Raw genomic sequence first — 25598 nt, forward strand, 5'->3', positions numbered from 1 at the left:
TACTTGTAAATCATACTGAGATTTCTTTTCCTGTTGTTTCTAATTAATTTTTCTTTTAATTTTCTTTTATTTCATTATTATAATGGAAAAACTTCCAATGTGATTTACAAATAAAAATCAATGAAATAGATAAATCACTAGATTTAATCTTAATCAAGAAATGAAAAGGGCGAGTACACAGTTTTAGGTGTGAAAAGAATGCTAGAGCAACAGAAGATTTGAAAAAACTATAAACGGGAACTTTAAAAAAGTTTTAACAATCAGATGAAAAGGATGACTATCTAAGCAAATGGAAGTTAATAAAATTAACTCAGTTAAAAGATAGGAGACCTAAATAAATCAATAAGCATGAAAAGGGTTTAAACCTTGTCAAAAATTCCATCAAAAATTGTTAAATATTTTATGGGTAAATTATCTGACACCTGTCAAGAATAAACTAGTTCTATGCCCTTTAATCTCTTCCAAAACATACAGAAAAAAGTTTCCTTATTTTTTTACTGACAGCCGAATCCTGACAGTTGGTTTGGGGTCTCTACAGAGCCAAGAAGTGGGGAAACAAGGGAAAGATCTAGTGAAGAGTTCCTAAGTCAGGGGAATCTTCGCACTCTCTTGGACTGCTAGCAAATATCAGTCCCTAGCAAATTAAGAGTTTTTCTGAGGAAACAACAGCACTGAAAAGCCCTTAAAATACCACAGACACCAAGGACCAGCAGCAGCATGCTCTTCTAGCCCACCACCAGATATTTGATCACTGACTTAGTATTGTTTTTTAGTTTTTTAGGGTTTTTTTTGCAGGCTTAGAGAATTTTTATTGAGAGTCTCGGACAGCCTGGAAAATGCAGTGCAAATAATATATATTTTCTACTTTTTAATCTCAAAATATATCTAATTTGTCTTTTGATTTTTCTAACCTTTTGATATAGATTTTTCCTAAGAGAGAAGTCCACGCCACCTGTCTTTTAGGGATGCAATTTTCTTGGTTGTAATATTTTTTCAACAGACATTCTGGATAATCAAGAAACCTTCCCAATCACTACCTACGTTACTCAAAAACTCTCCATATTCATTTATTCATTCAAAAATTACTGAGAACCTAAGAAGTGGAGATATAGTAGTGAACAAAACAAAGTCCCAGCCCTCATGCAGTTTGCACTCATATTGGGAATAGTAACAGACAACATTAGGCACTTACTATGTGCCAAGCACTGTTCTAAGTACTCTTGCACACATCAACCTACTCAATCTTTAAAACAACCTTGTGAGTTAAAGGCTTTTTCTTTTTACTTTTCCTTTTAAGGTGAGAAAACTGAGGCACAGAGATTATGTAACTTGCTCCAAATCAAAGATAACTCCCAGGCAGCCTGGATCTAGAGCAATGCTATCCAACAAAAATATGATGTGAGTCACATATATAACTTTAAATTTTCTAGTAGCCGCATTAAAAATAGGGGAATTTCCTGGAGGTCCAGCGGTTGGGACTCCGCGCTTTCACTGCAGAGGACCGGGGTTCGATCCCTGGTGGGGGAACAAGGATCCCACAAGCTGCATAGCAGGAAAAAAAAAAAAAGGTGAAAAATAAACAGGTGAGATTAACTTTAATAATATCTTACTTAACCTAATATATCCAAAATATTATAATTTCAACATGTATCAACCAAAAAAGTTGAATTATTTTACATTCTTTTTATCATATTAAGTCTTCAAAATCTGGATGTATTTCACACTTACAGCACATTTCAACTGCTCAACTGTCCCATGTGGCCAGGAGCTACTTGACACATTGTGATTAACAATAAGAAATATGTATTTGGTTTTCCTCCCTATCCCTAGCCCAGAGCTCCTAAAACCCTTGGAATTTCCTGACGGATAAGAGCAATAAAGGTGAAGGAACACCTTTTGTTATTCACAAGTCCCTGAGTTTGTGTTAGTGGTAACTAGTAGAAAGCCCCTAGGGTGAACCCACCAGTGGACTGAGTGGCTGGAACTTTCAGCCCCACCACACACTCCCACCTCAGGGGAGGGAAGAGGAGCTGGAGCTTGAACTAAACACCAACAGTCAATGGTTTAATCAGTGAAGCCTCTGTAAAGAGGCCTCCATAAAAATCCTAACTGAAGGGGTTCAGAGACCTTCCAGGTGCTGAAGAGACCTGGAGGTTCTGGGAGGGTGGCTTACCTGGAAGCCCCACACCCCTTCCCACATACATTACCCTGTGCATCTCTTCCATTGCCTGTTTCCGAGTTGTATCCTTTTATAATAAACCAGTAACCAAGTAAATAAACTTTTCCTGAGTTGTTAGCCATTACAGCAAATTATCAAACCCAAGGAGGTGTCATGGGAAATCCCAATTTACAGCAGTTGGACAGAAGTTGTGGGTAATGTGTAGACTCACTATTTGCAACCTTGGTATTTTCATAAGTAATGAAATAGAGATAAATGAGATAGGAAATTTTAGGTGAACTCCTAAGGCATAATTATGTTTTAGGTATGTCTATTTAAAACTAGATTCTCCAAGGACTTCCCTGGTGGCCCCGTGGTTAAGACTCCACGCTTCCAACGCAGGGGGCCCGGGTTCCATCCCTGGTCAGGGAACTAAGATCCCACATGCCACGTGGCGTGGCCAAAAATGAAAAAAATAAATTAAAATTTCAAGTAAAAATAGTTTCTCCAGACTTTTGGTAACTTGAAACTTTAAAGTTTTGCTAAATAAAGTTAAATGATGGGAATTCATTGAATATCCAGGTCATTTCAAATAAGATAAAATACTGAAACATTAACTGCTAAACAAGTCTATCTACTTTTGTCTTCTTACGAGAGAAAAACTAAAGACGTTTGGGTTTATAAGACACATCCTGTACCACGTTGAGGAAAGAAACTATGTTATGAGAAACTAACATAATATTGTAAATCAACTATACTTCAATTTAAAAAATTATGCTCTGAGGAAATGTATGTTTCTAGAGGTTATAGAATATGTTCATAAAATTTGCCAATGGGGAAATGGTGGTATGACAAACAGTCCACAATTACTTACTTCTTAGTTTTCATCAGAAATTAAGGTTTTTAAGAGTTGAGAATTTTAATTAATGTAATTAAAACTAAAAATTAATATGGAAAACATCTTTGTATGCAAGGAAAAAGAAGGTATAAGGAATGGAAATGCATTTTGTTAAGGGAAAGAAAGTAGGGGACAAATTAATATGGATACAGAAAGTTGCAGAAGATTTGCAAGAGAAAATAAAGAATCCATAGAAAGGAATTCTATGGGACTTCCCTGGTGGCAAAGTGGTTAAGAACCCACCTGCCAATGCAGGGGACACGGGTTTGATCCCTGGTCCGGGAAGATCCCACATGCCGTGGAGCAACTAAGCCGTGTGCCACAACTACTGAGCCCACGCACTGCAACTACTGAAGCCCACATGCTCTAGGGCCCATGTGCTGCAACTACTGAGCCTGTGTGCTGCAACTACTGAAGCCCACGTGCCACAAGAGAAGCCACCACAATGAGAAGCCCGCACACCACAACGAAGAGTAGCTCCCACTCGCCGCAACAAGAGAAAGCCTGCATGCAGCAACGAAGACCCAACGCAGACAAAAATTAAAATCAAAAAAAAAAAGGAATTCTATGTGTGGTCAGGATTAAGATCAGGATGAATTTAATTGAGTCAATGAATTTTAAGATTAAAGGCAATATGGTACAAAACTTGAATATGTTTTCTTTGTTAAGAAAACAAATTTTTTTTGTGGGGAATACTGAGCGGCTAACTTTCTTTACCTTTTAAGTAATTTGTTCTAACTCTATATATTTGCTTTTGAAATCTTTTATTGTCACTTTGTTAAGTGAATAAGTATTGTTTCATGGTGACCTATGATCTATTTGACCAAGTGTTTTGAAAGTTGGTATGCAACATTTCCATTCCCCAAATTGAGGCAAGAATACACCCTGTTTCAACAAGAAGTAGCCAGAGCAGCTGTCGCCCCATTCCCTGAAAGATTTGGGGAAAGTTAAAACAGGAGTGGGGACTGAAACCAAGTTCCATTACAAAGTTTATGGTTAATATGTCTATCCAAAACTTTATCCCCTTTCTTGTCCCCTCTGACCTCAATGCCGTGCTAACTGAACACTAATCAACCAGAGTCAGATGCCTAAAGCTGCTGATGTAGATATCATCAGTAATATACAAACTCAGGTCATTTCTCCAGGGCAAGATGAGCTAACAGACCCCCGAGCCATGGACCACCTGGCTAGGAGAATCATAAACCAGAAACATCCTGACTCCCAAAACTATGACTGAAAAATGTCACAAGACCATGTCTCTTTTGTTAATCCCAGCCTCTTTGTTCTTCCCCTTTAAGAATATCCCTAACTCAAAGACCAAGTTGGAGTGGGCCTGAGGCTTGCCTTCCACTCCCCTGCATGGCACCCTGTAACAAATCCTTACTTTGCTACAAACTCCTGCTGTCAGAGTTTGGCTTTCTGCACTGCAGACACACAAGCCCTCTGCTCAGTTTCAGAGCCTGGGACATCTTACACCAAGAAAATTAAGTACTACTCAAAACATGATGTGGATATATCGAAAGTGTACAGGAACCATCTTGAAGAGGCTCTTGCTGGCTAAATACAGGATGAATTTGAGCATCAAAATGAATGACACTAATAGATTATAACCTGTTGACTAAAAAGAAAATCCAAAAATCACTCTGATATAAATGAGTGAGAAGGGAAGATTTTCTTTCAGAATCCCAACTAATAAACATAGAAGGAATTACACAGTTAGAAAAGTATTACTTTGCAGCCATCATTTCAATAATCAATTCAGGCAAGACTCATTCATGGAATCTAAAACTATTTTCCTACAAATCACTTATTAATGAAAAAGAGAAAAATGTTAACTTTACAGTGGAGAAACCTGACAGATATCACCTTACCTAAGCAGAATTAATACTGCTAATAATGGGACTAACAAGGTGTGCCTCCTGATGGGCTATACCAGGAACGACACAATACCCCTGATATATCAGTAGTATTCCTGCCCTAATTCATAATCTAAATCTAATCACGAGAAAGCACAGACAAATCCTCAATAAGGTACCCTGTACAAAACAAGCATTCTGACTTTTCAAAAATATCAACATCATGAAAGATAAAGGCTAAAGAACTATTCAGATTAAAGGAGACTAAAGAGCCATAACTAGATGCAGTGGGTTACATTCTGGATTTTTGTTATAAAGGACACTATTAGGACAACTAGAAAAATTTTGATTATGGACTGCGACATTAACTCCTTAGGGCTGCTGTTTAAAAATAAGTAAATATGGGCTTCCCTGGTGGCACAGTGGTTAAGAATCTGCCTGCCAATGCAGGGGACACGGGTTCGAGCCCTGGCCCGGGAAGATCCCACATGCCGCAGAGCAACTAAGCCTGTGCGCCACAACTACTGAGCCTGCACTCTAGAGCTCGCGAGCCACAACTACTAAGCCCACGTGCCACAACTACTGAACCCCGCACGCCTAGAGCCCGTGCTCTGCAACAAGAGAAGCCAGCGCACCGCAACGAAGAGTAGCCCCCCGCTCGCCGCAACTAGAGAAAGCCCGCACACAGCAACGAAGACCCAACACAGCCAAAATAAATAAATAAATAAATATATTAAAAATAAATAAATAAATTTTTTTAAAAAGGCTTAAAACAACAGAAATGTATTCTCTCACAGTAATGGAGGCCACAAGTCCAAAATCAAGGTGCCAGCGGGACCACGCTCCCTCTGAAACTCTGGATAGAATCTTTCTTGCCTCCTGCTAACTTCTGGTTGTGGCTGGCAATCCTTGGACTCCTTGGCTTGCAGCTGTGTCGCTCCCATCTCTGCCTCTATCGTCACATGGCATTTTCCTCTTCTTATCAGTACACCAGTCATACTGGATTAGGGCCCACCCTAATTCAGTATGACTTCATTTTAACTTGATTACATCTGCAAAGACCCTATTTCCAAATAAGGTCACATTCACAGATACTGGGGATTAGAACTTTTGGGGGAAACACAATTCAACCTACAACAATTATCTATTAGATAACTGTGTCATAGTGATGTTAAAATTCCTGAATTTGATTGACTGTACTGTCGGTGTATAAGAAAATGTCCCTGATTTAGAAAATGTACACCGAAGTAATTAAGGGTGATGAGAATGATGTCTGCAACTAACTTTCAAGGTGGGGATGTGGGGAGGATACCCACACACATATACAAGAAAGGAATGACAAAATCAAATGTGGCAAAATGTTAGCAACTCTTCTGTAACTTTGAAATTATTTCCAAATAACAAGTTTTTCTAAAACCACACATGAAATAATACCTATGAATAAGCTTAACAACAAATGTTCAGAGTCTATATTAAAAAAATAAAACTGTGGGATATAAAGAACCTTAATAAATGAAACAAACCATTTATTTTTAGATAATAAGATCCATTATTATAAAGGTGTCCATTCTTCCCTAAATAAATCTAAATAATTAACATTATCTAGATCAAAAGCACAATGTTCATATGGAAAAGTAAATGCATAAGAATAGCTGAGAAAATTTTTTTTTTTTTTTTTTTTTGCATTACGCGGGCCTCTCACTGTTGTGGCCTCTCCCGTTACGGAGCACAGGCTCCAGACGCGCAGGCTCAGTGGCCATGGCTCACGGGCCTAGCCGCTCCGGCGGCATGTCGGATCTTCCCGGACCAGGACACGAACCTGGGTCCCCTCCATCGGCAGGCGGACTCTCAACCACTGCGCCACCAGGGAAGCCTGAGAAATTTTTAAAAAAAGAAAAATGAGGAAATTTGTCCCACTAGTAATCACAACCTCATGGTTAAGAGTATAGGCTCTAGAGTCAGAGTTGGTGACAGTCCTAGCTTGTAACCTAAATAAATATAACTTCTCAAAACCTACTTCTTCACCTGTAAAAATAAAGATATTGAAAATACTTAACTCAATTGCTTGCTTTGGCAGCACATAAACTAAAACTTGAACGATACAGAGATTAGCATGGCATCTGTGCAAGGACAGGCACATTTGTGAAGTGTTCCATATTTAAAGAAAGAAAATCCTTTCATTAAATAAGATGGCTACCGGTCAGAACATTTAAGCCAGATTTTCAAAAGAAAAAAGAATACCTAACTCTGGGTTTTGTGAGAAATGAATCAGGTAAAATATGTTAAAGTATTTACCACTGTGACTGGTACACAGGTAATACTCAATACGCATTAGCTGCTGCTCCTGCTGTTGTTATCAGGGTCATGATCATCCTCATCATCAAGCTATGTGGTACTGGCATAGGAATAAACAAGTAAATATCGGGAAAACAAAGAGTGCCCCAAAACAAGCCTGAGAGTAAAAGAATTTGTAAATGCTAAATGTGGCATTTTGAATCTGTGGTAAAAGGAGAGATTTAGATTTAATAAACAGCATTGGTGAGCTCTATCATCTGAGGAAAGAAAAAAGGAACTGGATCCTTATCTTACAACATATATAAGTTTCAGAGTAAACAGCTAAATTATTTGTAACATAAGACAAAACAAAAACCTATAAATAGAATTTTTTAAATTACTGTCAACTGTGGAAAGTATTCTTAGAACACAAAATTCAGAAGTTACAAAAGGAAAATTACTTGTAATACTTTAAGATAAAAGAAAAACATTAAACAAAGACAAGCAGAGATATGAAGTGTTTGCAACATAAAGGATTAATATCCATTGTACACGAAGAATCTGTAAAAATCTATAAGAAAAAGACAACCCAAGAGCAAGATTGGCAATGGTTATGAGCAAGCACAGAAAAATGCACAGGAGACTTCAACTGAAAAAGCAAATAAAAATAACTCTGAGGTATCTTTGTTCATATATATAATAAAAATAAAACAATGTTCACAGATATTACGGGATAAACACACATGCTTATCCCATACTCCAGTTTAATTTTTCCTTAAAAAAGAAAAATCCAGAAATACATAAAAAGAGCTTTAAACCTGTTAATATCCCTGACTGAATATCAAAAAGATAAAGCAAAGTCTATAGTGCCATTAGAAGACTTAATTACAGAAAGGGGAAAATAAAACAGACCAAAAAATAAATAAATTGGAAAAGGAATCACTGACCCTTGCTGTTAGAAGGAAACTAAGCTTTATCAGGTCCGACCACTCACCAACACAGGAAAGTACCACTGACAGATGATCTAGAGCCAGTATTTACTCAGACTACAAAGAGGTGGTTCAACAATTCAAGAAAGCACTGCTGGACAACTAACTGTTAAGAATTACTTCTCTGTAACATTCCAATTGTTTATAAATGGTAACTGTTTAATAAACTGTTACAGAATCTTGTCCAGATTTAAAGGCAACTTTCAGTGTCTGCATTTATTAAAATTCACCTTTTAAGGCATCATTTAATCATTTTTCTTTCTTTCTGAGATGTCTGTCTCTATGATTTCTTTCTTTTTCTTTTTAATTTTGTTTTTATTTTTGGCTGCGTTGGGTCTTCGTTGCTGCACGCAGGCTTTCTCTGGTTGCGGCAAGCAGGGACTACTCTTCGTTGCGGTGCACGTGCTTCTCACTGCGGTGGCTTCTCTTTGTTGCAGAGCACGGGCTCTAGGCGTGCGGGCTTCAGTAGTTGCAGTACATGGGGTCAATAGCTGTGGCTTGCAGGCTCTAGAGCGCAGCTCAGTAGTTGTGGCGCACAGGCTTAGCTGCTCCGTGGCATGTGGGATCTTCCCAGACCAGGGATCAAACCTGTGTTCCCTGCACTGGCAGGCAGATTCTTAACCACTGTGTCACCAGGGAAGTCCACCATGATTTCTTTCTATTATCAGTGGGGTCCTGGGAATATCAGAAATGTCTTTTAGAACCTTCAGATGGAATTCTTCTGGACCTAGAAGCCTGAAATCAGTCAAAGCTAGATACCCTCTTACTATCTGCTATCTAGTTTCTTATACTTTTTTTCTAGCTTTTCCATTAAAGAGCATCCTCTTGTTACAGAAGTTAGGAGATTAAAAAGAAGACGTGCTAGTTGTTTCTTATGATCTATCATTTCGACTTTCTGAAGTTGTGGATCTGTGGCTTCTTACTGCTGGCTGTGATTATCTCGAAGAATCGTCTACGTTGTCATTAGTTTTTCCCTCTTCTAAGCATCAATCATCCTAAAAATCCTATTCATCCTCTGACAACCTAAGAGGTTCTTGACTCTCTCTTCTACTTGACCTTTATTACGAGTTCCTCCTTCTGACTTAAGTTCTATTCATTAAAAAAAAAAAATCAAAAGCTAAGCCCCAGTAGGAGTGGCTTAAGGGGGTGGGGGGAAGGGGAAGTGTGAGGTGAGACTGGGGAAAGGGAGGTTTAGCTCCATCATAATTTCCACCTGCCACTATTCCCCACCAAATTCTTTGATACGGCTAATTACTGTCTTTTCTCAATCACTAAAAGTGCTATCTAAATATATTTAGATAAAAGCCCCATTCTACTCTGACCCCCTTCCTTACCAGGGTGCTTCTCAAACTTTTCATATAAAAAAGCCTGGGAGGGGCTTCCCTGGTGGCGCAGTGGTTGAGAGTCTGCCTGCCGATGCAGGGGACACGGGTTCGTGCCCCGGTCCGGGAAGATCCCACATGCCGTGGAGCGGCTGGGCCCGTGAGCCATGGCCGCTGAGCCTGCGCGTCCGGAGCCTGTGCTCCGCAACGGGAGAGGCCACAACAGTGAGAGGCCCGCGTACCGCAAAAAAAATAAAAAATAAAAAAGCCTGGGAAATTCATTCCTTTAGGTGGTATATTGCCCACTAGAATCTTAAACCATCACCGTTAGTTCGCTCCTGTACTAATATTGTTGCCCGAATTAAGAAAATACCATCTGTGCCCACACCTTTCAAATAAATATTCTAATCATGTTTATACAACTAGATAGTGTATTTCCATATACCTAACTCATTCAACTACTAGGTTACTTCCTGTTCCCTTCTGTGATAGAGACAGCTACGTTTCCACTAAAAATGCCTTCTCCCCTTCTATGGTGTAAAGTTGTCACTGGAAGGTAGCGGCCCTGCCAAGGACTATTTGTCTCAGTTCTACCTACAACCAGATACAAGCATATGACTCAATCAGTGTATGGGGAACCGATGTGTGCTACAGTTTTTAAGAAGCATGGCTGCTAGAGATATAGTTAGAGACTATGATATAAAGAAAAGAAACCCACTTATTCTTACTTCTCCTTAACATTTACAAGTCACTGCTAAATCAAATCTCAGTTTCTTCATCAGACTCAAGTAGAGTGTTTATCTGAATTCATCCTGAGCATTAATGCCATTGTTTAGCACTGGGCCTGCCACTCCAAGGAGTCTTGAGGTTACTTACTGCATGAGTTTTCAGTGAGAAGCTGGCTGCTGACACTCCTTTCTCCTATGCCCATGGCAAGCAAATATGGCCAGCGAACTGCTGTACTTGCCCATATTTTAAAACTATTTAATACGTGCCTACTATGTGCTGTTGTTCTAGATACTTGGGATAACTTCAGTAAACAAAATAAAGATCCTACCCTCGTGGAGCTTACCTAGTGGAAGCCATTCTAAGCTCATAGAGTTGGCACAACAGGGTATTTTATATATTTATTTTTTGACTGCGCTGCGTGGCATGCGGGATTCTAGTTCCCCCAACCAGGGATGGAACCCGTGCTCCCTGCAGTGGGAGCGTGGACTCTTCACCACTGGACCACTGGGGAGTCCCTAGCACAACAGTTTAAACCTATCTGCTAATCCTTATGTAGACTCAATAAACACAGGCAGTGATGGAACTGTTGGCAGTGATGTGTGGAGTTGTACTGCGGATATTCTATGTGGGATAATAATGCAACAAAATCAAGCTGTATTCCCATAGAAAACAATGCTCCAGCTTATAAGAGAGGACAAAGGGTACATTCTTAGATACAACGGAAGAAATAAAAGGAAGCCAAAGAAGAAAAGGCTTCTAAGGTGGTGAAGGAAATCACTGTCAATGGAACTTGACACAGTGGCAAAAGAGTAGCAAACAAAATTTCCATTTAGAGCTTTAGATGAGACTCTTCATGCAGAGAGTGAGGAATTCATGGAACAATAAGATTTAAAGGAACAAGCCAGGGCTTCCCTGGTGGTGCAGTGGTTAAGAATCCACCTGCCAATGCAGGGAACAAGGGTTTGAGCCCTGGTCCGGGAAGATCCCACATGCCACGGAGCAACTAGGCCCGTGCGCCACAACTACTGAGCCTGCGCGCCACAACTACTGAAGCCCACACGCCTAGAGCCCGTGCTCTGCAACAAGAGAAGCCACCACAATGAGAAGCCTGCGCACCGCAACGAAGAGGAGTCCCCCGCTGGCCGCAACCAGAGAAAAGCCCGCGCGCAGCAACGAAGACCCAACGCAGCCAAAAAAATAAAATAATAAAAATTTTAAATAAATAAAAGAACAAGCCAATTTGGAAGAATTCTACTGGATTTCCTTAAAAAGGAAGTGCAGCTTTGAATGTTGGTAAGTTTGTACCAAGGTGCAGGAAACCACCATCCTACTGACAGAACAAATCAGAAAGTGTGCTCTCTTTCTGCAGCATGTGCCTGAAACATGACGGAGGACAATTTAGACAATACAGAGCTTCCATCTATTTCTACTAACTCATCTAGGAATAAATCATATACTTAGTAGAAAAGAAGGCAATATTGCACAGTAGAAGGAAAACTGATTTGACCATAAACTATATATATATATAAAAATATATATGGGGGGAGGCTGACTATATACATACAGACTATATATATACTTTACAAACCCAAACTTACAAATGAACCACATTTACTCCAGTTGAGTTAGAGTAATAACCCACTTCTGCATGCTCCTTTGCTCCTTTGATGAATTTTTTTCTTTTTGGCCACGCCACACAGCTTGTGGGATCTTGGTTCCCCGACCAGGGATTGAACCCAGGCCCTCCACAGTGAAAGCGTAGACTCCTAACCACTGGACTGCCAGGGAATTCCCTGATGAATTAAATTTAGATAGGAAAAAAACTTGATTGGAAAAACATGCAAACACTGTCTCTGTAATGTGGGCTGTAGCTACAGTTTAGTTAGTGCAATAACCCAATTTTTTAGCTCATACAATAGTTGACCTCAACACCCATTATGAAAGATGCACCACAAAGCTAATTCCATTAAAAAGAAAAGTGTAAGTGTTGAAAATTCTCAGCCCGATACAAATGTACAGTTTAAGGAAGAAGGAAAAAGATAAAAAATCTCCCTTTCCATCATTGCTCCTTATCCCTAAGGAAGGTGTCTTATAGGAAACAGTCTTGCTGTCAATTATTCAGTCACATCAACGAGTCATGTGACCTTAGCAAATTACATATACTTACTGGTCCTCAGTTTCTTTGTGTGTAGTAAAAGCCTATCTTATGCATGATTCCTCTGTGTTTTGGGAATGCCTTTTCAAAGATTTAAGTTAAACGTGAAAATGTATATGAATGTATAGCAAAGCATCTGACATAAAACAGGCTTTCTTGGGACTTCCCTGGTGGTCCAGTGGTAAAGAATCCGCCTTCCAATGCAGGGGACGGGGTTCGATCCCTGGTCGGGGAACTAAGATCCCACAAGCTGCAGGGCAACTAAGTCCCCACACCACAACTACTGAGCTCGCGTGCCTCAACGAGAGAGCCCATGTGCCGCAAACCACAGAGCCCACATGCTCTAAAGCCCACACGCCACAACTAGAGCGAAGCCCACGTGCCAAAACAAAGAGCCCGCGCCACAATGAAAGATCCTGCATGCCGCAACTAAGACCCGATGCAGCCAAAAAATTGTTTAAAAGAAAATAAATAAAATCTAAAAATAAAAAATAAAACAGGTTTTCTTCCGTCTTTACCCAATACCTAACAGAAGGAGTGGGAAAAAGAAAAAAGGACACAAAAAAGAAAATTATAAACTTCATACTACATCCACTTCTCATTTCTCCTCTTCTACTCCCCTCATTTTTGTTTCTCATTCCCAATCTTTTGACCTGTTTCCATTTCTCACACCGGGTCAGGGCAGGAAGCAAGTTTCACAGTGCCTAGCAAGCAGGTGGGAGGAACTAGGGAAGCTTCTGTCCTTAAATTAAGCTCAGAGTCCTAGCATCCTAATATGGAGCTCATAACAGTGATTTTTAAATAGTGAAAAGCTGGGAAGGTGAGGACTGGCAAAGCTACAGGTTATCCACTGTATAATCAGAGCATTTAGTAGGCCAAGTATTTCATTTGCTCAAAGAGCTCAGCAAATTTAAAAAAACACACAAAACTTAAAATCAATCAGAACATATTTACCACAGAAACACTGTTATATCTTTATGTTAGGTTTTTACAGGTAAACTCTAATGGGCTGCCCAGAAATCTAACCAAAAAGGCTAACCTTACAAAAAGAACTTTTTCTGGGAAAAATATACTGATTTTCCACCTTATAGTTTTAGTTTCTTTTCTTTTCCTTCCTTCTCTTTCTTTCTACAAAATCTATTATGCAAACCTTAAAAAGCTAACCATCTTCAAATGCCCATGCTTATTTTGTTCTAAATGTTAACTACATGTGTTAAAGAAAAATATCCTAAATAATTAGTCTCCGGTTCTATCAATTAAAAAAGATGTTTTAATTAATGTCAGAGGCTCTTTTCCCGATACAATGCAGCAAAGCTGTCATCCAGTCATGACTACCTGTTAACTGACATCACAACTATGTGCTTCAATGAATCATTCAGTCCTTTTCTAACTTTACTGCAAAATAAATCTGAAATGTTTTTTTAAAAGCCTTGCTTTCAAATGTGTTTTCTTATAGTAAAACCTCTGTACAGGTGTTGTGGAGCCTGTGTATGTGAGTCACACGTATCTGTAATGAACTAACATCTAGAAAAACATCAAGTCTTCCTGCCTAGAGAACTGAATCGGTTTACTTGAGGCTAAATCTATGTAGTACAAAGGGATTTATTAAAGCTTCAGATGTATCACACCCTAATACCATCAAAAATCAGAGAAGTATACTAATGGATTATCACACTAAAAAGATCAATCCAAAAAATTTATAACAGCCTCATAATTATAGCCAGTTCCACCCAACTGTGAATTCCTAGAAGGTAGCAGTCATGCTGCAATCATTTTTATAACATCAAAACTGGCATAGTATTTGCTGCACCACAGGTTTAATAAATGTCCACTTAATGAATGGAATACACTTTATTTGCCTGAGAAAGTCCAGGGTCAAGTCTGTGGGTCAGTTTTTTACCCTAACTTTTACTTACCTGATATCTAATTGTATTTCAAATTCTAGACTCTAAAACATTTCCTTAAAATTTTATCAATATAAAAACTTCAACTGCAGTAGAGCCACATATTTAAATAAGGCTGAAAGAATATTAGAAAACATCTGGCCCAACTGTACCCCCGTTTCAAATGGTGAAACTGAGGCCTATGAAGTTCAGTGAATTGACCAAGGCCACATAGCTCTTCACTGTCACAAGTGGAATTAAAATGCAGATGGTCTTCTACCTTTTAGTCTTGTCCTTATTACATCATGTTACCTTCTCTGCTCCTTTTCAAATGCCTGACTGCTGCTAATTAAAAAGTACCTATAATGTGAAAATACTAATTACATCAGAACAAATGTAAGAAATCAATAAACTTGGGACTTCCCTGGTGGCACAGTGGTTGAGAATCCACCTGCCAATGCAGGGGACACGGGTTCGAGCCCTGGTCCAGGAAGATCCCACATACCGCGGAGCAACTAAGCCCATGCGCAGTAACTACTGAGCCTGCGCTCTAGAGCCCACGAGCCACAATTCCTGTGCCCTCGCGCTGCAACTACTGAAGCCCACGTGCCTGGAGCCCATGCTCCGCAACAAGAGAAGCCAGCGCACCACAACGAAGAGTAGCCCCCATTCTCCACAACTGGAGAAAGCCCGCGCAGCAATGAAGACCCAATACAGACAAAAAAAACAAAAAACAAATCAATAAACTTGCCATGAAACAGTTTTAAGTATTAACTTATGAAGCAAAAGCCACCAATTTTCTCCACCCCACCCCAATTTCTACTTAACGCTAAGAAACTAAAAGTTACATTAAAAAATTAGAGAAGTGACTAGCCTCTGTAATCAGTTTAAGAAAACCTAAGGTCTGCATATATTGTTAGGAACAGAGGCTGAAACCAGACAATCTTTAGGTTTCAGTGGTCAGTCTTTTCCTCCCAGTACTTCCTGCCTCCACCCCCACCAATAATTCAGCAGACATACCCTATGACCTATGCATTCTTTCACAGATTACATCAAGAAAACAAGGATTTCTTTTTCTTTTTGTCCTTGGAATATACGAATATTATCACAATTATAATACTGTCACTAATACCATGATAGGATACCCCCCCAAAAAAATTTTTTTTTTAATTTTTGGCTGCACTGCGTGGCACCAGGATCCCCGTTCTTCGACTAGAGATCGAACCTGCACCCCCTGCAATGGAAGCATGGAGTCTTAACCATTAGACCACCAGGCAAGTCCCCCAGATGTACTTTTTTTTACAATCTAGGATCTTGGGCTTTCAACATTCACTAAAATAGTAAAAAAAACACTTATTTAAAATAAACCTTACTAGAAACTAGTATAACTTCAACTACAAAGAGTTTCCAGTTTATGTTAGAAATATCAAAATGACCTTTAAGTTCACAAAGTTTAAACTTTTTAAACAGTTTTATAAAATCATTTTCTAGACCAAAACTTATGAGGGTTAAAGATTTAAAGAACTTGTTTTAACATCAGCTTCTGAAAAAGTACTAGGCTACTTTTGTAAAATTTTACTACAGGTATATCTTAAAAACATGTTGTGTGTGAGGAAAGTCTGTATATATAAACTCATATAAATATACACAGAACCACATCCCTGAATACAGCTCAAAAGGATTTATTCTATTAGGGACTGTTCTCAAAGATTCATATAAAACAGTTCCTTGCCACAGCGAGTACTAGGTCAAGTATATCACAGTCATGGAAAGAAATAATTAGAATGCAAGGAGAAATGTGCTTTGATACCAGCGTTCTGTGGGAGCACAGAGAAGGGGGTCAACACACCAATGTCTTGTTAAGTATGTGCCACGATAACAATGTGTACTTGCTAATGTTCAAGTGTACACAGTCTTCCTTACTTCTTCCTTCCTTCTGGTTACACCAGTTTGAGAGCTACTTCTCCCAATACTCTCTATTCCCCATCCCAAATCAGCCAAATCCTGAACCACTAAATTCCAAAGCCAGAACTATCAAAAGGAATTGTCTAGATTTTCCAACGGTAGTGGTAAACGAGAGGACAAGATGCTGCTGCTCTTTGCTTGGCACACTGAGCAACATTTCAGAAGCAGCAAAATTTGCCTGCGGCCTCTTCCAGTCTGGGGCTTGCCATATAGAGCTGATGCTGTATCTGCGTTTGTTGATGTCCATCTTCTCACACCCCAGGAATAAAGAACAACAGGAAAAATAATCTAGGGTTCCTACTTGCAAAACTCCAGCAGTCACAGGGGATATGCCATGTGCAGCTAGTTCTAGAAATAATCCCTTTTGAAGGTCTTCCACTTACTGGAAAAAAAGCAGGGAGTCCAAAGAACATATCAGCTCTGCCACCCGCCAAGCAACAGTAACAGCAGCAGCACTTCAAAGAGACACGGGTTAAAACAGCACAGAGTATATGGTATACGCTTCAGAGAACCTGAAATCACATATATATTCAAATTAGGGAAACTGAAGGGCACTGCTGTCCCGGGTTGGGGGGCGGTGCGGGGGAGCAGAGGCATAGCTCAGCCCATCAGTAACCTCATTGTACATTATCCTGTACTCTGAAATTACAGGATTCCCTTTCTTTCCTGGAGTGAGCTTCAAGATCTTAAAGAATAACACCAGGTAAACCTAACCCAGACCAGGATGTGTTGCTATCAAGTCTGCTAGTTCCAAGACAACAGTGGCGCTGCTGCAGCCAACGATTCCTTGGCACACAGACACGTTAAAATGATCCTGGCAGCGGCACTGGCTCTTCTCTTTCACCCTCTGTTGTTACTCTAGCTCCTTTTGCTAAATCTGCCTCTGAGTATAGACAGGAGCTGGATGGTTCATAATCACCCAGCAGCTGTAGCTGAGCAATAGGCAGCCTAATTGTGGCGCCGGAGCAGCTGAGAGGAAGAAAAGAGAGACTGCATACCCTACCATAGCCACACAAACCGCCACACACACTACCAATCAGATACCAGGGTACTTTAACAGGAACAGATGATTTCCTTTAAAGAAAAGCAGTTGTACCTCACTAGAGGAACTTGTATTTGTATTACAGACCTGTTTAAACGTGAACTGAAGGTGACCTAAGCCATGTAGCGTTCTGAACAATGGAAGATCTTAACTAAAACTTCCTGTAAATATTCACACAACAAAGCCAGCACCACAAACATCACCTTTGTAACATAACTGAAAGTTCCTGTGATATAAGAACTTGGTACAGCCATGATCTCTCCTCTTCAGCTCTACATTACCACAATGCAAAGCAACCACACCAACAACTAACACAGCAAGCCATTACACAAAGCAAGTAAAGTAGCATAAGGCAGCGATTCACAGCATTTTGTAAACTCCAACACCATAATGTCATTTGAAACAAAACACCATTTCTTTAGGTGCTATACGGCACATCTTCATAAAGTCTGAGTAAATGACAACTTATTTTATGCTGAGAATTTTAAGACATCCTTAAGAATATCAAATCGCAGGCTGAAATTACCAATCTAAAGAATTATTGTTCCAGAAAACTGAAAATGGATGAAAGACTTATTACCTTGATGCCATAGTTAAATTTTGCGTCTTAACTGTCATGCTACCATAATCTTCTGAAAAATAGGGCATATTTTATATTTGATGATAGAACAGTGTTCCCTAGTTTAATAAACATATTTTGATTACCTACTATTTGTCATGTACAACATACAAAACTGAAGAGGATTTAAAGTTAGTTAAACCTGGTGTCTTTCCTCAAAATATTAACATAATTAACATATGTTATTCACCTGTGAAAGTAGTTACATACGCCAGCTGGTATTTCCCAGTTATGGTTTAATAGGTCTAATCCTGTTTGCAAAGGGCAGCCCAGCAGTATTCTAAAGTCAGTCACCAAATATTAAGTCCTTTAGCGAAACACCTTATACAGTGTAAAGTACATTACACACAGGCTTCTTTAAAAAAGAAATTTTAAAAGTTTCACATAAACTAAAACACAGACACAGAAAAGCAATCATGGCGTAATGAACTATACGCTTGAACTATACCACCATCAGGTTAAAGAACTTTGCCACCACTTCAGGAGCCAGGTCCCAATCACAGCCTCCTCCCTCCTCTTTTATCTTTACTTTTACAGAAATCACTTCCTTGCAGGTTTTTAAAAAATACATAGTTTTACCCCCCGAGTTTGCATTCCTAGATACCAGACCTTAATACTGCTCTTTAAAAATTTTTGACATTAGGCTTTTTTTAATATAATGCTAGTAGAAACTAATAATAAATAACATCTACGCTAAACAGACTCACTAAAGAGCTAAACATATTTATAAAGAAAAATTACATTAATAAATTATTTACTGCCTAAAAGGATGCAAATTTGAACTCTACATAAACAACTCTTAAAGCATGTGTCAGTAATATTTCATTTACACTGGGTCCTTGCTATCTTTTAGAATATTTATTCTTTTAACATTACATACCATGAAAGAGATTTATTTGCATAGACGTTGATTTTTCAGCTTGAGAATTCACTGATTTAAAAAAAAAAACTTGAACCATGTGTTAATATTATACTTCAGCCATAAGACAAATTCCACCTATCCCAGAAGATAGGTCAAAGCTGTAATTTCACTTTCGGTTGAACAGAATGGAGTCAATTTTGTGGTTTATGAAGTCAGCAAAAATGTACTGCAAAATTAAAGCTATTATAACATTATGGTGGTTACGGCAGAGTACATATTTTAAGAGCCCTTTTATACTTTATCCTGGAAACATGAATGTGAACTGTCCTGTACTTAGATTCAGATCAAAGTCTTTTTTTTCAAATTTAGGACCCAATGAATTGTCAACCAGCATTCAAAATCTCCACTGAGGTTTAGCTAATGTCCAAAAGTTAAAATACAATTACACTTCCTTTTCTTAAAACGTCAACTATGGCAGGGGTCTAATATATTAGTAAAGACAGAACAAAACATAAATAATGAAATATAACTTTCTTACAGAACTACAGATGAAAATCTTGTATGTGACACATACAAGGTCCTTGGCTTCTAATACAAGACACTCCTTCATTACCTGTCCATTCAAAATGTTTCCTGTCCACTGTGTGCCAACCATTGTGCTAGTTAATACATTAAATTTACCACACTTTGCCTTAAATGCCTATAGTCACATGTACCTATTTAGTAATATTTTCCTTAGTGTGTAATTTAACCACAGATAATTTAACAGGATGGTTTAAACACACTTAGAATTATCAAGTTAACTTTGCCACTGCAATCCTGCAGTTGCAATGCACGAGTATACCACCATCATACACATGTATATGTGAGATCATCTATGTGAACACACATTCCGGTGGGAACATATATACACATAATAAATGGCTTGAACATAAAGTTTGATTCCAGTGGAGACTCAGCTTTTCATTTCTCTCACAATTTATAAAGCGTCAGACCGTGTGTTATGCCGTGCCTGTTTTAATTAATGAAGCAGAAAATAATTCTACCAAATCCAAACCATGTTGGGTCCCACCCACTACAGAACAAAAATTAAAGCAGTCCCTACCCTACATCGGATTTGATTTTCTAAGAGCTTCTTAAAACAACGTTGCCCCATGCCCAATAAAGCAAAAGCTGGAAGCAATTATCAAGAAGAAAAACACACATTAAAACAAAATTTTCTGTAACACATGTGGACAGAGAACCGAACCAAATGGGAGGCGGAGCGTCATAACACTAAAAGTGCACGCTGAACAGCGTATTTCCCAACCCCCAACCCAAAACAAAGGAAAACTTTAACATGTTGCGGTTTTCAATCAAACCTAGCGCAGCGAGAGGCTCACCCGCTCGCCCCCCCTCCCCCGCCCGCTCTCCCGGCACAGTTGCCACCCCGTGTCCGCCGACAGGCAGACCCCCGACCCCGGGGACGGGAAGGGGCCGCTGCTCCCGCCCCTTACTTCGGCCAAAAGAAACCTCGCCGACCCCTCGCCGGGCGGCCAGCACGACCTTAGAGACGCGGGTGCGGGTGTCCCGGCGCTCCCAGGACCTTGGGTCGGACTTGGGCGGGACCGGGAAGGAATGGACTGGGCGGAGACCGAGGCAGAGGGCGAGCAGGTAGCGCCGGGAAGGACACACGCCCGTCGGGCGAGCCGGGCCGGGGGAGGGGAGAAGTTTCTCCCAACTTCCCGACTCGGAGCCGGCGGGGAGCGGCGGCGCCTCCGGGCGCAGGCAGGCGCCGGGCCTAGCGCTGCGGGGCCGGGGTCGGCCGCCTCCTGCTCCGCCCGCGGGGCCCCGAAGCGTCCTTACCTGCGCTCCAGCGGCGCTCGCATGAGTCGCCGCAGCGGCGGGGAAGGGTGGCGGGGAGGGGGCGGCGGGCGGAGGGGAGGCCCGTGGGGCCCTCTCCGTCCTCCACCTCCTCGTCCCGGGCGCCGAGGGGCAGCGACGACGGCACAGCCAGCCGAGGACTCGCTACTTCAGGAGGGAATTCCCGGGCTCCCCAACACCGCGGCCTCACGCTCCACCTCCTCCCCGCGCGGTGCCCGCCCTCACTCCCGGCCCCGCCCCCCCGTGTAGGGGCGGGGGCGGGCTACCTGCGCGCGCGGCCGCCCGCTCACCGGAACTCGCGCCGCGCCCGAGCGGGCTCCCGCGACCTCGCCTTCCGACGCCGGCGCGCGCCCCCTCGGGTTGCGGGCCGCACTCCAGCTGTCCCGGTCGGCGGCGAGATCGAGTCACTAATCCCGACCCAACATGGCGGCGGGGTCTGGGGCGGATTCCCGAGGCGGCGCAGGCTGAGGGGGCGTGAGGAGGAGGCGCTTCTCCACACGGAAAGCAGGCCCACAGCGCCCCCTCCCCACGCGCGGAACCTGCGGCTCCGCTGCCGCGGAAGATAGGGTGGGGTGCCTCGGCCTTTCTCCTTTCCCCTCGCCCCGCTCTCTGTAGTGCCGAGGGCTTTGTTTTCGTGGGGGAGTATAGGATTTTGAGGGGTTGGCTGTTTGCTCTTCAGTACTATGCTTCCGCACCCTTTGTCGTGGATAGTAAAATCTCAGCCCAGCCAGGGGGGTGTTACTAACACCCTCATCACCAGCCTGATCACCGTCCAGAAACGCTCGCGTCTGGCCTCCTTCCGATCCAGGGATCCTGTCCCAGCCCCAGGAGCTTCCTGTTGACTGTAGGTCGAACCAGCCTTGCCGGGAGAGGGAACCGAAGCCGAGTTTTGTTGGCGACTCTCCCAGTAATGGTGGCCTTGGCTTGTCTTGGGACAGCGTGTTCTTAGGCGATGCTGGCAACGTCCCAGAGGAGGAACTGGGGCAGGTATTATTGTCCCGTTTGACAGCTGTGGAAACTGAGGCTGCCACCCCAATGAACGTGGAGCAGCCACAGCTAGAATCCTGCTCATCTGAATCCAAGCACCTTTCCTACTGGCCTTGCAGCCAGCCGCTGAAGCAGAAGGAAGAGGGTCCAGAAGGTGCAGAAGGAAGAGGGTCCAGAAGGTCCAGAAGGACCTGGGAAAAAATGAGGATCAGCCAGTGTCCAGAAGGGCTGAATATTGAGTGTCTTCTGCTGAAATCACTTCTGCCCTGACAGACTCTCAGATTAACTTCCTCTTCGTATTTCCTCTTTGGTGGGGTTATCAGAACTATTAATGTTGGGACTGTTGGTTTCCTTTGTGGTTTTTAGCGAAATTCAGAATCATCTTCGACAAATACGAAATGGTACAATCATATGTGCCAGTATTCGGGTATTCTAGAAACTTAGGAAATGCATATAAAGGTTTGAAAAAAACTTTTTTTCAGCTCACTGAATGAGCCAAAGATAGGCATAGGCATTCACATTAACTAAAAGGTAACATCGTGCTTTATATGATTTAGCTGCTAAAACTTCATTTGCCCTTGACTGTCTTGGGCATTAAATTTTTCATGTAAATTTATATTTAGCTTTTTTTTTTAACTACAAAATAAATTCCTTGAGCTGCTACTTTTCTAAACTTCTGTGTAAAATAGAGATAGTATTTTTTGTCCTAAACTCTCAGCCTCAAAAAAATCAACTCAAAAATACTAGTTTACTCCAGTTCAAGGGATGAAGTGGCTTTGAAGATGTTCTGTATGGAGTTTTCAAGATGGGAGAGGGTGTCAAAATCCTACATGTTTTGTTATACTCACTTATCTTCACTTTTCTTCCCTTAACCCTCATTTTAATTCTTTTTATTACTTCATTCCCTGTTTTCTCTTTTGGAATATTTGTCTAACAACATCAAGCTTCAGTCTGTAAATATTCTGGAGATTTTTCAATCTGGAGTCTCACTTATTTCCAGGCGTATTTAAAACAAACGGGACAAAGAGAATCTCTAAAGCCTCACTGAGTTTGGTATAATAGAAATTGCTTTCAACTGAAAATCTGTTCATTTGTGAAAAGGACAAATGAAGAAGCACACCCCTGTGTCCCTCCCACACAGCAGGGAGGTCTGGTATGTATGGGTTAAGGAGTGATAAGGAACCTAAATCATGGAATCCCTGGGCGAGTCTGCTGGATGAAAAAGCTAGGGGAAAGCTTGAAATAAATTAATGAAATAGGTTAAGTCCCTACAAGAGTGAAACACATTGTTTATTTAAGTTTATTAATGCTTACAATTACCTGACTGGTGGAAAGTCTGAAGGATTTGGAGTTTCCTTGGGGCCCACTCCCTCTCACCCTGGATGTGATTTTGCCAGGAAGTGGTTGTGTGTGGAATAAACCTCTCCCGCCTGTGTCAGTCATCTGCTGCTGTTGCTGCTTGCATCACTGAGGCTGTGATGATGATTTTCTCTTCCTGGTAACTAGAGAGCCGCAGTCCTACACAGGGTGCAGGCACTGGTCTCTGCTCTTTAATGACTATCCTCACTACCACCCCTTCCCCCCCAAATGCCTTCCACCATAACCATTCAAAGCTTGGATCTCCTTAAGTCACGGTGCCTCGGGTTATCTGCACCACCTCAGCCTTGCCTCCTCCACCTGGCCAATTAGGGCAAATATGAGGAGCCCTCTAAGCAAAGATAGGGAAAATCGAGCAAAAGGCAAGTATCCATCCTTGAATGTTAGGCTTGTTGTGCCAAGCTCTGTGGCGAGATGCCGTACAATTTCTGATGCTTTCATCACCTCCAGGACTGGTGCTCACCTGGGCAAGGTCTGTCTAAGAGAAGCACTCCACTGGATGTGTAAGGACACCTCCTACAATGAATAGATACAAGAAACGGCGATCTTATGTGAGCTGCAGCAAATCCAGCCCATCGTTTTGCCGTGTTTTGTTGCTCTCTCCAGTGTCTAACTTATTGCCTGCCTGGTCTACATCTTAGATTTCCACCCTGTGCCTGGTGTGCCTCCCCAGCTCCGGGACTATTTGTTGGAAATCTAGTCTTTGCTGTTGGAATCTACTTGGGCGTCATCTAGGTTTATTTTTCTGACTTCAGTTCTTCCTAGTTCTCCTGTAGTTTTGTCCCAGGCCTGTTATACCTAGCGAAGTCCCTACCAGTGTCAGCAGCTCTAGCTCCCTGGGTACCACTCTGCCTGTTCCTAGATAGCCTTTGCCATCACTTCAGACTTTCTTGCTCTCAACTTGGTTCATCACTCTGTTCTGTGACAGCAGTTTCTAAGCTGGATGGCACTTGGCGTCTTCTCACATGCTGTCCACCTTGCAGAATATAGCATGCAGTGGACCTTTTGAGGGTGTCTGTTTAACCCAAGGTCCTCTACTCTGAGAACCAGTCCCCTCCCAATAGCCAGAGTGTAGCCCTTTGATCTGAGTACCCCCTACTTTCAGGCTCCAGCTTGGAATTTTGAGGGAGTGACACAAAGGTGACTCAGAGGTTATTCATGATGGTGTGGTGGAGTTCAGGGTCCAGTGGCATAAGGTGGGTGTCCAGGGGTAGGGAGGGCCCAGGAGCAGCAAGTGTCCAGTGCTGCTGGTGCCTGCATCCTAAGCAGACCATCCCTATGGCAGGACCTGGACTCTGCCCCACCTCCCTTGGTTCTTGGCTGAGCCTGCTCCACCAATCCTCCTGTTCATTCTCTAAACTTCCAAAATTAAATTCTCTTTCTGCTTAAATTAAGTAGAGACCTTCTGTTCTTTGCAAATAAGAGCCACTGTCAGTTTCTGCTACTTACTCATACTGCTGACAGTAAACTCAAGTGCTGTGAGGGCAGCACCTCCTGCCCCCTGCACACAGTGGGGGTGGGTGAGGGCTGGGGGGAGCTCGTTTTCAGGGAGAGGATGAAGCAGATGCATAGTGAGAAGTTTTTCCGGGGATAAGAGCTTGTAGGACCCCAATGCCAACTCTAGTTGCCTTGAGCCACATGTAAGACCCCAAGAGTAGAACATAGCTGGCAAATCAGTCCCTCCTCCAGCTGCCAGGGGCAGTCATTTTTTTAAAAAATTTTTTATTTATTTTTGGCTGTGTTGGGTCTTCGTTGCAGTGTGCGGGCTTCTCATTGCAGTGGCTTCTCTTGTTGCAGAGCACGGGCTCTAGGTGTGCAGGCTTCAGTAGTTGCAGCACGCGGGCTCAATAGTTGTGCCTCACGGGCTCTAGAGCGCAGGCTCAGTAGTTGTGGCGCATGGGCTTAGTTGCTCCGAGGCATGTGGGATCTTCCCAGACCAGGGATCGAACCTGTGTCCCCTGCATTGGCAGGTGGATTCTTAACCACTATGCCACCAGGGAAGTCCAGTCATTGCTTTTACATCACAGCAGGCATCTACCCTTTCTCCCAGAGCACTACCTCCATCCTCAAAATCCTTCTCAACACAACGATTCAGGCAGCAAACACCTGAAATTGATGTTAGATATTGCAACCCATTTGATACCTCTGCCCTATAGGCTTATAATTTCCTCCCAAAATCTATATGTGCAAGTCCTGTAGCCATTCCCAAGTGTTTGACCTGATACATTAAGCTGATGTGTGGTCAGTGTCTCTGACAGTGAGTATAAACACGACCGAAATTGCTACCAGATTGCTACTTCCTGGAAATCTTTACAAATGGATTATAAAAAGTAGAACATAACTTTGCTTAAAGGCAAGAAGTTAGAATGTTTACCTACATCAAAGGTTTAGAAAAGAAACTATACATCAGTCATGCTCTTATCTCTTAAATTAACTAACATCAGATCATGAAACATAAAGGACTGGAATCAGGGAACTCTTTTTTATTAGATATTTTGCAAGCTAACACTGGTTGGGGTTTAAAAATATGTTTGGAATGAATCTATGTCTTTGAAAAACTCTTTTAACATTGTTTTAAAGCTATGCTGTCTTTTTGTACTTTCAGTGGTATAGATCATT

The 25598-nt window shown here is 41.7% G+C and overlaps 1 protein-coding gene and 1 pseudogene across 5 annotated transcripts in view; one reads left to right on the forward strand and one right to left on the reverse strand.

Annotated features, from left to right (window-relative positions):
* The window catches only part of YES1 (YES proto-oncogene 1, Src family tyrosine kinase), a 75785-nt gene extending 54339 nt beyond the window's left edge, over window positions 1-21446 (reverse strand). The window contains exons 1-2 of one of the 5 annotated variants that reach the window (XM_067699570.1): window positions 20598-20808; window positions 6732-6785 (exon numbers count right to left, since the gene is read on the reverse strand). The gene's annotated coding sequence lies outside the window, so the exon portion shown is untranslated. Of the gene's footprint in view, window positions 1-6731; window positions 6786-20248; window positions 20334-20597; window positions 20809-20905 lie in introns of those variants that run through there. The other 4 variants (XM_067699569.1, XM_067699571.1, XM_067699568.1 and 1 more) reach the window with 4 other exon arrangements.
* Window positions 6978-7074, forward strand: LOC137204259 (U6 spliceosomal RNA; annotated as a pseudogene).
* Window positions 21447-25598: the final 4152 nt, after the last annotated feature.

The sequence above is a fragment of the Pseudorca crassidens genome, chromosome 12 (genome assembly GCF_039906515.1).
Source record: "Pseudorca crassidens isolate mPseCra1 chromosome 12, mPseCra1.hap1, whole genome shotgun sequence".
Taxonomy (NCBI): Eukaryota; Metazoa; Chordata; class Mammalia; order Artiodactyla; family Delphinidae; genus Pseudorca; species Pseudorca crassidens.